Genomic DNA, 17,311 nt, shown 5'->3' on the forward strand with positions numbered 1-17,311 from the left:
AAGTTGTATAGTTCATTTTCAACATAATGTCAAGTGAATATTAGAATTTTATTTTATAGCACTCAGTATCTGAGTTGCCTCCCCTTACAATCACTTTGTAGCATCTATAAGTACACTGGATACATTTTCAAACTCAAGAATCATTATTTGTTGGCCAGAGAATGGTAGAGTTTCTTTTTTTATGATTTTCTGGGGTGAAAAGGAATGAACACAAGGAATTGCAAATGCCCTACTATAAGACTTAAAATAATACAAAGAAATGCAACAAGCAATGTGCATTAATAAGGATAATTATGAGACTTAAACCTCTCATAGGTTATAAATTTTGGCCTTTATTCCCTCCAGATTGTCACATTTATTTATCAAAGTTCTATGTGAAATCACCTGGTCCAATAATCCAGATGATCTCTGACTAGCTTAGTGTAGTAATTCTCAAATTATCGTCCTTAGACAACACCAGACAACTTTTTAAAGTAACCTCCTCTCAGGCCCATCCCAGATCTTCTAATCTGGAAACCATGAATGTGGGTCACAGAAACTTACATTTTCACAAGCCCTCTTGTCTGGGCTGAGAACCACTGATCCACAGGAACTTTGCATTCATCTCCTTGAATCCCTCTTTCCCTACCTGATTTCTGGCACCATGTTTTCATTACCTAGAATCCACATAAAAGGAGGAAGTCATAAATGAATGCTTAGTTCCCTCTGCCTATGATTTTCTCTGCTCACCTCAGTTCTTCCAAATCTCCTACCCTACTTACTTATTACCCATTTCCACCTTTTATGCCCCAACTCATCCATGGAAATCAGAAATTCCATTAGACAGAATGGTAAATTTTCTAAGGAAAGTCCTTCTTTCACTCTATAATTGACTCTAGAGAGTCAGTTATAATTTTCTAGTAAGAGATCCCCAAGCCAGGTATGGTGGCTCATTTCTGTAATCCTAGATTCTCAGGAGGTGAGATCTGAGGATAGTGGTTCAAAACCAGTCTGGGCACTAAAGACAGTGAGACTCTTATCTCCAATTAACTACCAGAAAACTGGAAGTGGTGCTGTGGCTCAAGGGGCAGGGTGGCAGCCTTGAGCTGAAGAGCTCAGGGACTACGCCTAGGCCCAGAGTTCAAGCCCCACTACCAGGGGGAAAAAAAAAGAGAGAGATCCCCAAAAGCCAACATACAAAATCAATAAAGTAGGAAACTACATACATCTTGAGGCTGTAATGACTAGCCACTACATTCTTGGTACCATGTGCTTTTCACATTTACAAATTCTAAAACTACCCTTCTTTTCAGTGAAATAAAATTCTGTATAGTAAAAATAACATAATAAACAAGGAGCCTGTAGGAAGTAATGATTATCTTAGTTTAGATGATGGTAGCACAAATGTGCATATATGTGCATATGTGTATATATATATGTGTATACATATATATATGTCAAACTGCTAAAATTATATAGATTATTGCTAATTCTATATACTAATTATTTCTCAGAAAATTGAGAGTAGAGGGAAATACCATAAACTAATTTTGAAAATAAAGTGCAGGGCCCGGGAGTTTTGCTTGACTAGCATGCACAAAGACCCGGGTTCGATTCCTCGGTATCCCACATACACAACCAAGCCGGAAGTGGCAGAGGCGAGACACAACCAAACTGGAAAAGTGGCAGAGACAAGACTGCGATGGCGACAGACAGCGAAAGAAGCAAGCTGAGCTGAAGTGAACAAAACCCAACCGAGTGGTGGCCGGAGCGAGCGGGGCCGGAGCGAGCAGGACCGGAGCGTGCGGGAGCGAGCCGAGCCAGAGCCAGCGAGGCCGGAGCGAGCGGGGCCAGAGCGAGAAGGGGCCAGAGCGAGCGGGGCCAGAGCAAGCCAGGGAGGGAGCGACCCGGGCCGGAGCGAGCGGGGCCAGGAGCAAGCTGGAGCGAGCCGGGCGGAAGCAAGCGGGGCCAGAGCGAGCGGGGCCGGAGCGAGCGGGGCCGGAGCTAGAAAGGGGGCCTAGCTGGGCCGGAGCGAGCAGGGCCGGAGCGAGCAGGGCCAGAAAGAGAAAGGGGCCCCCAAAAAAAAAAAAAAAAGAAAAGAAAAGAAAGTGCAACTCATTCTAATGAATCTAGAATTAATGATTTGGAAATGCCTAATTCAAATCTGCTTTATGATTTTAATATTTCTTAAATAATCATGACAAAATTAGAATGAGTGGCCTATGGAAAGCTATTTAAAAACCTATCCACATTAGTTAGCCATGAAATAGATGATCATGCTAATTATAGTTATATCTTGGTAAATTGGGGAATTTATTCATTAGTATAACTTTGGAATGTTTTATTATGTGACAGTATAAACAGTTTAACTGAAATTTTTATATGAAGGAATAAAAGAGAATCAATTGCTATATTTGATAATACATGAAACTTAATATAATCATTACAGTTTTTGATGTCGCAGATACTGCATCAGGAACTGATTGGATAAGAATTGGTCACCATCAGTTCCTAATGCATTGCCTTCAGCATCTAAACAAACACCAGGAAACACCTCAAGTTAGATGTGGTATGTTTATGGTCATTTGATGAAATAAGAAATCTTAATTTAACCAGAAAAAGAAGTATTTCTATGAAAGAAATAACTGACCCCAAGATACTCTATGCCTACATTAGCTTATCACTCTTGTATATTCAGCAATTAACTGGAAAAATAAATCTAGTTCCATGTTTATCTCTATAATGTATTTGTACCTTCCTTGCTAAAAGTTGCTGGTATATCTTGAGAGAAAAATCAGTAGATTTGTTTTCCTTAGCTTAGTTTTTTTTAACTTATGAGTTTATGGGGTTTTTATAGGTATTACTATTTAGACAGGAATTACTTTCCACTGGAACCACAAAAAACTATTATTACAAACATACCATAAATAACATGCTAGTTAAATTCTACTTTCAATATGCTAAATTTATTTGCATTTCCAAACTTTGGGGTCAAGGTATGGCCAACCAATTTGTTTTATTTTACTTAACTAACTCGATAACTTTTACTGAACATATATGAGTACAAAATAACATTCTTGACACTAGGAATTCAGAAATGAGCAAAAGAAATTTCTTTCCTTAAAGAAAGGAAGAAGATAACACTCAAAACTATAATTTTCTCAATGAAATGAAGAATTTTCAAGGCAACAGCAATCTTAAAATAATCAATTTTCACATAGACTGAAAATTCTTGTAAGCAAGTATTTATGTCATTTTATAGGTTTCTACTATGACTATACCATACATATATTATACATACTTTCTGTAAGTTTAACTGATTATATTCCCTGGAGGAAAAGAAAGGCTACTATGCATGATTTCTAAATAGTCTTCCCTACAGGTAATTTGAGACATAAATTTTCTGCTTATTAAATGTATCCAAATATGAAACATATGTACCAGTTTTGAAGTATTACATTTAAGAAGAAATTCAGTCCAATGACCATAAATAATTTTAAAATAATCCCCATTCTTACTTATATATAACAAAAAGCATTAAATGAATATCAATTCATAACCTGTAGAAATAAATTTCCAAGTCTTCCTTGTTCTTAATGTCCTATAGTTATTCCTGAGCTTCTTAATGTACTATTCAAGCTCTTACCAATTGTAAAAATCCCATCCTATTTGATTTATCTATATTTACTTTCTTCCCTACTATTTCTCTGGTTTTCTTTCACCCCATTGTCTTTCCTGTTACAAACTCAGAGCCAAATTCACAGTGGCCCACCAGTACATTTAAAGGTTTGTAGGTCAGGAGACAACAGAGTTTTAGGTACATCTCACAATAGGCCCAGTGGGTCAAAAGAAACTGATTATTCCTCTAGCTCCAGAATTATAATGAAAATAGACATACTTAGTAACTGGCCTTAGTCCTGGGGAGTAAGACTTTTTCTCTTTGGCAGAAAAGGCCATGTTGGGGCCAATAGAAATGCCTCTACCTAGGAATAAAACAAAAGCAATCCCTAAAAGGATTTCATAGATTAGTGCTACCATTGAGAATCTGAAAGTTACAGAAGTAGTGATTCCTACCACATTTACATTTAGCATGTATTTGACCTACAAATCCAAAATCATGTTGGTGGATTATTATGAATGACCAGGTGACAATTGCTGATCCAGGGTCACTTATGCAGCTGCATTGCTTGACTATCTGGTATGCAACATTAGTTCTATTTTTTTTTAACCTCCATATCCTGTACAAATCACCAAAAGCTGTTGATTTTAGTTGGCAAGGTTGATAAGCTTCCTTCCCTATCCTGCAAGGCTCTTAACTATTATTCCCACAGGATTTGACATTTGACTATTACACTGATGATATACTGCTAGTGAATAATAAATGGCAAATACTGTAAGACATTTGTATGTCAAAAGGTGGAAAGAAAACAATTGAAAGACCTTGTAACTTAATGAAATTTCTAGGAAATTTTATAGGCCAATAGTGAGATATCCTTTCTAAGGTAAAGTTTAAGTTCTTGCATCTGTCATCTCCTACAACAGAAAAAGAAACACAATACTTAGTGAGCCTTGTTGGCTTTTAGAAGTAACATATTACTCATCTGCATGGATGCTCTAGCTCATTTACCAAGTGCCCTATCTTTGAGCAAAGATGTTAAAAGGACATCTTTCCATTTTGCACTTTGCCTAGAAATGGCCAGATACGTGATCATATACCAATTAGTGGTTTGGTTGGGTGGATTTGCTTTTGGGGCTGAGAAGATAACTTTTAGTGGTATAGTGTTTGCCTAGCACGCATGAAGCCCTGGTTTCAATTCTCCAATACTACATAAATAGAAAAATCCAGAACTGGCATTATATAGTAGTAGAGCACTAAGCTCAGGAACAGTGCTCAGGCTCTGAATTCAAATCCCAGGACCAGCCAAAACAACAACGAAAAAATTAATTGGATAAAATGACAGGACTTAGGAATAGCAATCAGCTTTTCCTCCCAACCACCTTTATCTTTGAACAGAGAGCTTGGAAACAAAATGGCCATGGTGGCATGAATGGAGCTTTTTCTTGGTGCAGGATCATGAGTTTCCACTTACTAAGGCTAACCTGTGATTATTGCTGAGTGTCAATTTTGCCAACAGCAGAGATTAACACTGGGTCTCCAAAGTGACCCCATTCCTTAAGTGATCAACCAGCCGATGGCTAGTTGATTACATGGGAATTTTTCCATCATAGAAAGTGCAGTGATACACTGTAATAAATACTTAAATGGATACAAATTTTTCTTCCCTGTACTAATTGCTTCTACCATGAACTTATTCAATACTTTATCCACTATCATGGCATCTCCCACAGTGCATCAACAGGCTTTTGTTCAAAAGATTCACTACCATATCCTGTTTCCCATTAGCTTGAAGCAGCTGGCTTGATACAATGGTGGAATGGCCTTTAGAAAACAGTCATAGTGAAAAACCTTGAAGGACTGAGACAGAGGCTAATTGCTCAACAGAAGGCTAACTGCTCAAAATTAACATGGAATATTTCTTTAGATAAGTAGCTTGACTTTTGAATTTTGGTTTTTCATCTAAATAAAAGGACAGGTCAACCTCATTGAGAAGTTACGAGTATTACAGGCAAACATATATGAAATGTTTAAAATAATCTCCCAAAAAAGATAGTCAAATGTTAACTATTACTGTAATTATTCATTTCATTTGTGTTTGTGTGTGCATGTTCCTTAAATCTATAGTCTTCCCAGACAACCACAATAATCTTTTAAAAGTGGAGTAAAGGTACCCAGGACCAGTGGCCCACACCTGTAATCCTAGCTACTCAGGAGGTTGAGATCTGAGGATTGCAGTTCAAAGCCAGCTTTGGCACAAAAGTCCATGAGACTCTTATCTCCAATTAACCACCAGAAAATTGGAAGTGGCACTGTGGCTCAATGTGGTACAGCGCTAGCCTTGAACTGAAGAGTTCAGGGACAGCACCCAGGCCTACAGTTCAAGCCCACCAAAAAAAAAAAAAAAAAGGAAAGGAAAGAAAAGTGGGGTAAACGTGATAACTTCCCCTAAATGAAAACTTTCGACTTCAATAGAGATTTTAAATAAAAGCTTTTCAATTAGTATTTTAATTTATGTCTATCCTTCTCAATTTTACGTCATACTACTTTCTTTTTGTGTTAGTCAGCATTCCAAAAGGATCCTAATAATCCATTCCAAATGGGGATTCAAGAGACTTTAGAGGTGTAGGTAGAGTTGAAAGACTAGGGGACTTTGAAAAGACACAAGGACTTTTAAATGTAGCAACAGTAAGAAAGCCTTTATCACTCTAATCCTTCAGAAACAACAGTAAAGAGAGTAGTTGCCTGAATGGGATCCATGGGGCCAGTCACAGGAGGTGGGTGTGCCCTTAGGTATAGAGAAGTAACTACTACCAGATCATGGCCTACAGGAATAAATACTCTGACTTCTTTTCTCCTCCTGCCCTTTGAATTCAGCTACTACCTCCCATGTGACAAACACTTAGAAGCCTAAGGGCAAAGGTATAGTAAAATTGGAAGGTGAACTTACTGATGTACAGTCATGGGGAGGAGGAAAGAACCATAGGGGACAAATGGGAAATGACCAATCATCACTCTTACCCTCCAACATGCTCTTTGTAGATGAAAACTCATGAACCAAACCTAGGGGAAAGTCCTGTGATTTTGACCCTGAGTGTAACATCAGTTGAATGACACCACTTTGAACCCAAACTGTAAAGTTACTTACCACTAATACCTTTCAAATAAGGTAGCAGAAAGAGGGAAGTAAACAATTAACATCTACTGGTTTTCTTAAACTGGGAGCCACCTAAACTCCTCGGGGGGGTCCACAAACCCTAGCTATCATGAGCTTCCCTCTGCTAGACAAAGCAATTGGTCCCAGTTACCAAGGGGAAATTGGCTTGCTATGCAGTGACAGTGTTGGGAGAAGGAAGATTATCTCTGAAACTGGACGAGTTTGTTAGGACATATATTTGCTCTTCCACATAGTTCTGCTCTTTCTCAAACACAAATCAGTAGGAAAGTATGACAATTTGCTAAAAACAAGATCCTGTTGACTTGTTTCCTGTTAGCATAAATGTCTGAAATCACCCCACCAGGTAAAACTTTGTCACCAGACATAGATCTGAAAAGGAGCAAGAAGTCATGGAATAGGAACATAGAATATGTTGGGAGATTATCCACAGAGACCTTATGACTAGTTACAAAAACAGGAACTACAGAGCCACCCCCACCCCCACACCAATTCCACAGAATTGTGACTTCACTAGAAGTTCTATTTTAGATATCAGGATTTCCAAACCAACTTATCTAAGGTTTTAAGGAAAGGAAGCAAATTTTTAAGTAGATTAATAAATAAATCAGAGACAATTTCCCATTTCCATTCTTCAAATACGTGCTGGTAGCACTGAGTAGATAATCAGCTATGGGTTCTTGGCTCAGTCTTTACAAAACTGGCTTATTTCTAACACAGCTCCAATTTCTTCTCCTAATTTTGCAGTCTTCCCATGATCACTGCGTAAAGTAATGCACTCTCCAATTCATTCCAATAACTAATTATATACACCATGTTTTATTTCATTTTTGGCACTTCGCAAGCTCTAAAAATTTTTTTTATTTCTCCTCCCTATTACACTTTATTCCAATTCCAGTGCCTGATACCTAGATGATGCTCTAAACATGTCCAAATAATGTGGGTACTGGTGGCCTCTAGGAATGTAACATGAAAGGGAAACAGTTCAACTGTGAGCTGGAAAGATTGTTGTAGAGGGGACAAGCCTTTACTACAAAGAAAGCCTCAAATGTGTAGTCCTACAACTGATAATAAGTATTCCAAATACACTATATCCTGTATCATTACTTTCCATCTTAAACTAATCATGAGTTATAGGGATTCAGTGGGGGAATTTTTTCTTATCAATACTGGAACTTGAACTCTAAGAGGAATTTTTTCTTATCAGTACTGGAACTTGAACTCTAGGCCTGGGCATTGTCCCTGAGCTCTTCAGAACAAGGCTACCTCACTACCCTTTTAGCCACAGCACCATTTCCAGGTTTCTGGTGGTTAACTGGAGATAAGAGTCTCGCAGACTTTAGTGCCTGGGCTTACTTTGAACCACAGTCCTCAGATCGCAGCCTCCTGAGTAGGTAGGATTACAGGCATAAGCCATCATGTCTGGCTATGCCGGCTTGAACTTGGCCTGGGCGCTGTCCCTGAGCAGTTCAGCTCAATATACAGCCCTACTCCAGGCCTGGGCATTGTCCCTGTGCTCTTCAGCTCAAAGCTATTGCCCTACCCTTGAGCCAACCCCACTTCCTGTTTTCTAGGGGTTAATTGAAGATAAGAGTCTCAGGTCCTTTTGTGTCCAGGCTGGCTTTGAACCGTGATCCTCAGATCTCAGCCTCCTGATTAGCTAGGATTACAGGCGTGAGCCACCAATCCGGGCTAATGGGAGAATTTTTAAGTCTACTGTTTTTGTTTACTATGGAGATAAAATGAAAACATACTGAGAAAAGGCCCTGAAGCATTGTGCATTGGCCATACTATAACCCTGTCTAAAAGAAGTAAATGAAGTTTAGTGTGCATAATTTCAGGACTGGAAACAAAATTGTGAAGTTTGTGAGAGGGACTGCGTTATCACCTCACGAGACTTCTGACAATACAAATGTGAGGTGGAAAGACTTGAAGAAGTACAGGAAATATTTTAGCATCCACGTCACAGAGGTGAAGCTGGGTTATCCTTGCAGATAACTACCATTATAGAAAACACACCATTTCAGAAACCATTCATTTCTGGGGAGGCAAGTGACAAATCACAATGTTAACTTGTCACATGTTTGACCAAGCAATCCCTCATCATGTTGTATTCATTTGGACCAGAGGCATGAAGGGGCATGTCTATTTCCCGTTACTAGCCCACTGAACTGGTAATAGGAATAAATTAGGAATGGAGACTGTTGCCCATGTCACGTCAGTCACAGATAACAAACCACATGAGTACCTTGTTTATAAATAATAAGCCTTCTGAGAATCCACATGACATCCCAAGTGTTGCATAGCATCTGCAAGTGCTGAGAGAGCTGGAAAGCACACACAGCTGAACAAGTCCCTGCTGAATACACATCTAAGGAGCTTTCATGTATTGTTTATTCCGGCAATGTTATGGAATAAATTATGCACAGCAAATTAGTTTCAGATGGTAGGATACGAATAGAGGTGAACTCCCACTTTTGACCCAACCACTTCTCCTCTTGGGCACCACAGATTCAGAGTCCAGATGCAAGGAATTTTTGATCAGAAAGTTAATAAGTGATGAAGATTTGAGATTTCAAAAGGTGTTTTTACTAGTATTGTTAACTCATGTGCTTTCTGGTTGCTATTCCCAAAACATAAGTAAAACTGAACCTTCCTTCCTCTAAGCCTTTGTTATGCACAGGAAAGTTAAATCCCTTTCTGACATTTCCTTCATAAATAGACGTCCCATATTAAACATAAGTTAGTGCCCATTTATATCCTCTTTATGTGCCACACTGGACAACTGTATGCCAGGAAGAGATATAATGTCTTCTCTTATAAATCCCCTAAAAGAGTCTTAAAATTGACTAATGTTGGTGGGCAGTTCTAAGAATTTTACTGAAAGTATACGCTTATGAAAACAATACTGAAATCGATTGGGGGTGGGGGACAGTACTGAGGTTGAAACTCAGGACCTCATGCTTGTTAGGCAGGTACTCTCCAATGTAGGCCACACTCTCTAGCCCTCAAACCAATGCTATTGCCCTCAAATTCTCTAGTGATATTATTCCATAGTCTCTGATCTTTCCTTAAGCCCTTATCTTTTAAAAAATGTCATATGTCTGCCGGGCAAGGTGGATCATGTTTGTAATCCTAGCTATTCAAGAGGATCAAGGTTCAAAGCCAGCCTGGACACAAAAGGACCTGAGACTCTTATCTCCAATTAATGTCTAAAAAATGGGAAGTGGGGTTGGCTCAAGGGTAGCGTGGTAGCCTTGAGCTGAACTGCTCAGGGACAGCACCCAGGCCAAGTTCAAACCCCACGACCCACAAAAATAAAAAAGTCAAATATCCTATATTACATAACTTTTCACTCAGGTAATGTATTTAAGACTCATCTAAGTTGCTGTACATTTTAATAACCTGTTCCTTTGCACCATAATCTCTCCATTATACATTACAATACTTTCTATTGTTGGGTTATTTCCATTTTTGTTAACTATGTTAATTTTGTTAATTTTTGTTAATTATGAGGAAGCTGTACTGAACACATAATTCAACTTTGTTGTGAATAGTTTTAATTTCTCTTGGGTAAATACTCATACGTAGGATTTCTGAACAACATGGTACATACGTTTATTTTTATAAGAAACTGACAGACTTTCCCCAGAGTAGTTATACATCATATCTTTTTCATAAGCAAAACCATAATTACATTTAAAGTAGCCCCCAATAGCTCACTTACTTGATTAAATGATTTCAAAAAATTTATTCAAAACAGTAAAATGTTTTACTAAAATAATCAGACTTCACTTTCTTTCTCTTTTTAAGTATCAGTTAACTCTAAAATTTTAATGTGATTTTTAAAGCAAAATTAGATGTTTGCTAGTCACAGAAACATAAGGTCTTGGAGAATCTATTTGTAAATAAGGAAAATTTAATGGGGGAAAAAGTCCAAAGAAAAATTTCACCACAGCTGGCTTAAGCTATTTAACCTAATGTCATATTCATCAAATCTAATTTTCAATTCATAAGCAAGTTCTCCTTCCCTCCAAAAATATCTACCCAAAGCTAATTATAGAAAAAACTGGAACCTGAGCACCAGCCAGAAAGATTGACAGTTGCTACTCTAGTTGCTACTTTAATGAAAAACACATGTACAAGATCTGCCCAGAAGCCACTGACCTGGATTCTCTCAAAACAGGAATTTCACAGAGAGAGAGAGAGAAAGAGAAAGAGAGAGAGAGAGAGAGAGAGAGAGAGAGAGAGAGAGAGAGAGAGAGAGAGAGAGAGAGAGAGAGAGAGAGAGAGAGAGAGAGAGAGAGGAGATCTTTTTGGACAAGCAAACCCAGAACAATGTACAATGCCATCTTGTGTGTGTGTGTGTGCCAATACTGAAGTTTGAGCTTAGCATCTGGGCACTGTCCCTTAGCTTTTTCACTCAAGGGTAGCACTCTACTACTTGATCCACTGCTCCACTTTTGGCTTTTTCATTAAAAGCTACAATTTGGTTAACTTGAGATGAGTCTCACAGACTTTATGGCCCACGCTGGCTCAAACATCACTCCTCAGATCTTGACATGCCAAACAGCTAGGAATAAAGACTGAGACACTAGCATCTGACTTGTCAGTGACATTTTTGCACTGAACTAAATGGGTCTAAAAATGAGATACAGAAATTAATCTGTGACAGCAAAGTTGAAAGGCAACAATTTGAATTAGTTCCCACTGCTTATCAACATGCCAACAATTAATTGATCATCAGCTTTGGAGAGTCCCTAGTAACAATGGCATGAGGAAAAACCTTGCAAAGGAACTAGATAGAAGGAAAGTGGTGATTATTTGTCTTACATAATAATACTAGCACTCATTATTATTTACTACAAGTAGCCAGTACTATTCCAAATGCTGTGCATATAGTTTTTCATTATATCCCTAAGTGACAGTGTAGAGATTATCTCCACTGTTAGTCAGTGGAGGCTGCCCTACTAAAATAATAGACTTGGTGTCTTAAATAACAGAAATTCATTTCTCACATTTGAAAGCTAGATGACAGGAGACAGAGGTACAAAGCTGTTTCATTCTTAGAGAGTACCTTTTCCTGACTTGGATGTTTTAACTCTGAAGAGGAGTGGGAAAAGAGATTGGGAGAATGGACAAAAGAAAAGGGAGACAAAGTTCATAGGTACCTCCTCTTACAAAGGCCTTCATAGGCCCTGTCCTGGGGACCTTATCTGACCTTAATTTGCCATCCAAAACCCCTATCCCCAATATTAACTTTCATGAGGGTTAGGAATTCCACATATAAATTGAGTGGGGTACATAATTCAGACTATAACAACCAATAAAATATGCTTCCAGAAATTAACTTAGAGGTGGACATGGTGGCTCATGCCTGTAATCCTAGCTACTCAGGAGATCTGAGGATTGCAGTTCAAAGCCAGCCCAGGCACTGAAGTCCGTGAAACTCTTATCTCTAATTAATCAGCAGAAGACTGGAAGTGGCATTGTGGCTCAAGGGGTAGGGTGGTAGCCTAGGGACAATGCCCAGGCCCAGAGTTCAAGTGCCAAGACCGACAAAAAAAGAAAAAAATTAATCATAACAAATTCTTTCATCAGTCAACACAGTTTTAGCTTGAATCCAGGTCTGACTAGCTTCAGAGAATAATATCTATATTTACATAGATATTTATTATATAATACATAATTATAAATTATATTATAGAATTATATAGTATAATTATATAAATATTATATAATTTATAATTAATTATATAAGCAATTTATTATAAATTTATGTTGACAATATAGTTATATATTTTATATATCATATATAAGTGTATATATGATATATAAATTATATGTATATTTACACAATATTTATGATCTTCACAGAAAACCCTACTATACCTTTCTCTTCTCATTCATAGATTTGGAAACTCAGCCACAAGTAAAACAGTTGTTCACAACTTACTCTTACTCTGAATCTAATTCACTGACTCAGAATTTATCCTGGTGATTGGTAAGGTCCCCAGATCACCCTCATCAGTATCATTTTTAGGCCAAGCAGATACAGATTAGAAACCCTTGGGATGGTGTCCAGAATCTGTATTTTACCATTACTCCCAGGTCACTCTGATTTGTGCTAGATATTCAGAAAAATTAGTGTGCTCCAAGAAAAAACTCCTGGATAAAAGGTATATTTAGGATTTCAACACAAGTATGTTTACTTATAAAGCCTGCACCTTTTTGTTTTTCTTTATTTTGTGGGGCAGGGGAATTTGTGTTTCTTTTTTATTACTTATTTCTTCTGAACTTGAAAATGTGCAAGGGTGCTACCATTTAAGTGGCCTTTTTTTCTACACTGTCTATTCCAGTTTTGCCAAGGCAAGATCTTGGAAATGGAACATGATTGAAGTGAAAGATAATTATAGAAGACAGCACTGAACTCCACTTTTCCACTGTAATGTTGATCAGTTATACTACATTCAAAAATGCATCACAAGGAAATGTCAAATATTGTCTGGTGATAATTAATTTTCTATTGATCAAAAACTATGTTGTAATGAACTAGGAAATCAAGCCTTTTAACAACTTTCTACCCATTTAAGGAAAATAAGTAAAACATTAATATATGAAAATGGTAGGTATCGAGAAACTAATTTTTTCAAAACTGAATTTTGCCACTTTGTCTTATTTTTAAATTTTTTAATTCATCTAATCAATCCCTGCCACCACTCCCCACCTCCACACACAGTTTCTGTGTAATTTCATCATTTCCCACAAGGAACAAGACTGTGTTGTCTAACTGTATCAAATCCAAGTAAAAGCGGTCTCATAATAAAAAAATGTATAATTGCACTTCAACTCTTTTTCTCTCACACCAAGGGTCTTTTAAAAATCACTCACAAGCTCAAAAGTCTTTTAAAATGGGCTGTGCAATTATGATCCACCCTGTCTGGTCATCAAAATTACCTCTAAGACATTTTCTTATCAATACTAATAAATATGTGTGAACACTGTGCTGTCTTTTACATGTGATAAAATTTTTCAGATCATCACACTCATGTAAGGTGGCTTCAAGAATGATTCCTACTTCACAGATAAGGAAATCAAGAATTACATAGGAGCCCTCAGCTCTTTCAGTCTGGAAGCACAGAACTCTAGATCTGGCCTGGCAAAGAACATATGCCACACAGCCATTGAGATGTTTACTTTTGGGTCTGGAGGGACGGGTTCAACTTCACTGTGTTTGTGCATTGTTCCAGAAATCCATCAGTAGCCTGCCTGCCTCAGGTAAGGCAATGTGACTCTCACTACCTCATTCACAAGCTGGTGACTCAGCAGCCCCACAGTATTTATTTAGTGAAAGAGAGCAAAATGTAAGGGTCAGAGTACACTAGTTTGTTCTTTACAGGTTTGCTTTACATTCGATCTTTAAATGCATTCGATTTGCCAAGAAGTCTATCCATTTATCAGGAAGAAACATTTTAATATCACCTTTATAATAAGAATAAGAAAAGGAAAAAGAATAAGAAAAGAAAAGTATAGTCATCTAATGGAGCATGATGGTTTAGGCAGGGACTCCTCTGCTTCAGACATGAGCTCTGTGTGCCTGTCCTTCATCTCCAAGCCATCCAGCCTGGCCTGAAGCATGCCTCATCAGCAAGTGCAGCATCTTGAGTAAATGTTGAAACGAATCTAGTGTTGCATGTCCTAATTTTAGAAGTTCATCTGAGCCAAAGGCCATTTTATGCATTTGACAGGAAGTTTGCTCAATGGCTTTTACCTTTCATTTGCCTCTGTCTCTATCTCTACAGACATGTCTCCCACTGTCTTTCTGTCCTTCCTCTCTTCTTTCCTTTACACGCAGCTCCCATTCACTCTGATTTTAGTCATTGATGTCATAGGAACACATATAGGAAGGGAACAAAAGGTTTTGTAATTTTTCAGAAATTTGTAGTTCAGTAATTACAGCTTATATAACTGGTGCAGCATACATTAATTGAATTTTCCAAAACTGTCAGAGCCACTTACCATGAGCTTCTCATTCATTCCTTTGTATTTATTTGAGTTCATGGACTATGCTAGGAGGTTTACATAGAAAAAAAAATCTTATCCCTAACCCAATGAGTTCTCCTTTTCTTTCTTCTTTCTTTCCAGACCACACAGTTAGATGGGTGTGGTCCCCTAATGAAGGAACATGAAATAAACCCTAACAATAATTCAATAGCACCTACTACATGCCAGGCATGCGTCTAATAGTTTAACCCATTTGATCACTAATCAAATTGTTAGTGCTATCATTATCTCCACTTTGATGAGAAGTCAAGTTCTTATTAAGAATATGGAGCTAGTAAATTGATAATAAAATAAGGTCTCCTTCTGGTGATCTCCATACCATTTCAAAAATTGGGAAAGGGAAAGAGTACATATTTAATTCTCAGAAAAATTGGAAGATCTGGCACTTATACAGCTCACCTACTGGTTGAACAATAAACAATCAGCTATACTACACAAAGCAAAAACCTGTGGTTGACCTCTGGGCCCAGGTCTCCAGTTCACCAGACTCCAGGGCTCATGTTAATATTAAGTAGGGCCTCTGCTTCATTTTTAATATGCGTGTACACATGAACTTGAGATCCAGAACCAAGCAATGCTGCAAATATGTTCTTAACCATAAAGAGCTGTATTGAATAATGAGCACGCAATGGTTGAAATACTTGAATAACACGAAAGTACAAATGAATACAAGAAAGATATCAGATACTGGAGATATAAACATAACTACAAAGACATAAAAATCTATGATGGGCTATGTACTCTATAGACATAATGTTTTATTACATAGATTAATATGTGTCTATGACATATAAACCCTCAGCTTAGTTTTAATTATGTTCTAAGATCTAAGTGCCAGTAATTATATGTACAAATTCCCTTCTTGAATACTTGTTTGTTAAACATGACATTTGAAATATGATATAAAAATCAATGTTAATAAATTCTTTAATAAAAAATCAAAAAATAGTGACAAAGAGGGAATCAAAACAAAAACACCCAAATGACAAAAAAAGAAAGATATCTGAATGAAAAGTAACCAAAACCTAAGCTGAAACCACAATCACACGAGAGAATGGCTATATAAGCCTTGAGTAAGATGTGTAGGGCTTCTAAACTCTTACAGCCTCCACATATCTATAACAAAAAGGAATAAAAAGGCAGACTTTCTTGTAGGCTATGAGGCAAAGACCTAATTCCCTTTAGAAGCGTCTAACTTTTTATATACTATTTACCTCAAACAGTAACAACCAATTTAGCTCTTTAAGCTTAGCTGATTGCCATGACTAATTTGCCAAGTCGAATAAACGTATAGCGAAATTCTAGAAACCCAGAAAATGTAACAAAAGGAAAGTATAGATCCTTAGGGACAAATCTATAAGAAAGAAAGAATGACTCTGCTTTATAAATAAGAAAACAGACCAAAGAATTTATCCAAGCCTAAACAGACAACAAATGATAACATGCTCTGAGCCCCAAACTCCATACTGCCTAATTTGCTACACAAAAGACTATTACAGAGGCAATTTACTTTATCATCATTTGTACAAAAATAATATATATATGTATGTTAATTTTTTCCTAAATCTTTGGCTAGGAGAGAGCTCTAATATTACTCATTAATATTCCTGCTTTTATAACATATGAATTTTCTTTATTTTACCTTTTCAGTTTCACTAGATTCAGTTTTTACTAAACTGAGTCCAGAAAAAGCCATCATCTTTGTTAGCGTGTTCTTATTTTATCATCATTTTATTTTATTATGAATCTGAAGTAATGCTGGTTATGTTTACAAATCTCTAAGTGAAAATTTTAAACCGTTTTCCTCCACTAATCTCTCTCATACTGCCTTCTTAGAAGTACACAAAGCATTTCAACCACTCCCAAATTCCCTTCTGGAATACCCTTAATGAGTCTGAAATATTTTGTTATTCCCCAAACACCGCCCAAAAGACAAATCACTGGACTCTAGGCTCTTCATGTTGCCAAGTTGAATAGAGCTCAAATGTTCCATCTAACCAAATTCTCTAACTTACAACAAAGTCACATATAGTAGGATGATGTATAAGATACTCTGAAAATACCAAGGCAACAGGAAAAAAAAAATCTGTGTCAAAAACAGATCTTCCCCAACCATCTTACAAACGGGGATAAACATTTTTGCAAGTTCCTGTTACCTAATCATGATGTGTAGCTACATAAAACCAATAAGTCAGCTATCATTTTAATATTGTACATTTAAGTTTTCTCATATTTAGCACAATACTGCCAATTTAATTTTTTTCTACTTTATATCAGGGCACATGTAGGACTTGGAAAAACCAAATGAAGGAAAATAAACTTGCCTTGGTTTCATAAAAAATTAATAAAATAATAAATCATTAAAACAAAATCATGTATTTTTGAATTGAGCACTGCATGGCAACTCATGAACGTGAAGACAGAACACAGAAAAGGCTTTTTCTAAAATAAAATAAGACCTGTTAGAATTTTATTTA

Source organism: Megascapheus bottae, chromosome 7, assembly GCF_031878675.1.
Source record: "Megascapheus bottae isolate mThoBot1 chromosome 7, mThoBot2.hap1, whole genome shotgun sequence".
Taxonomy (NCBI): domain Eukaryota; kingdom Metazoa; phylum Chordata; class Mammalia; order Rodentia; family Geomyidae; genus Megascapheus; species Megascapheus bottae.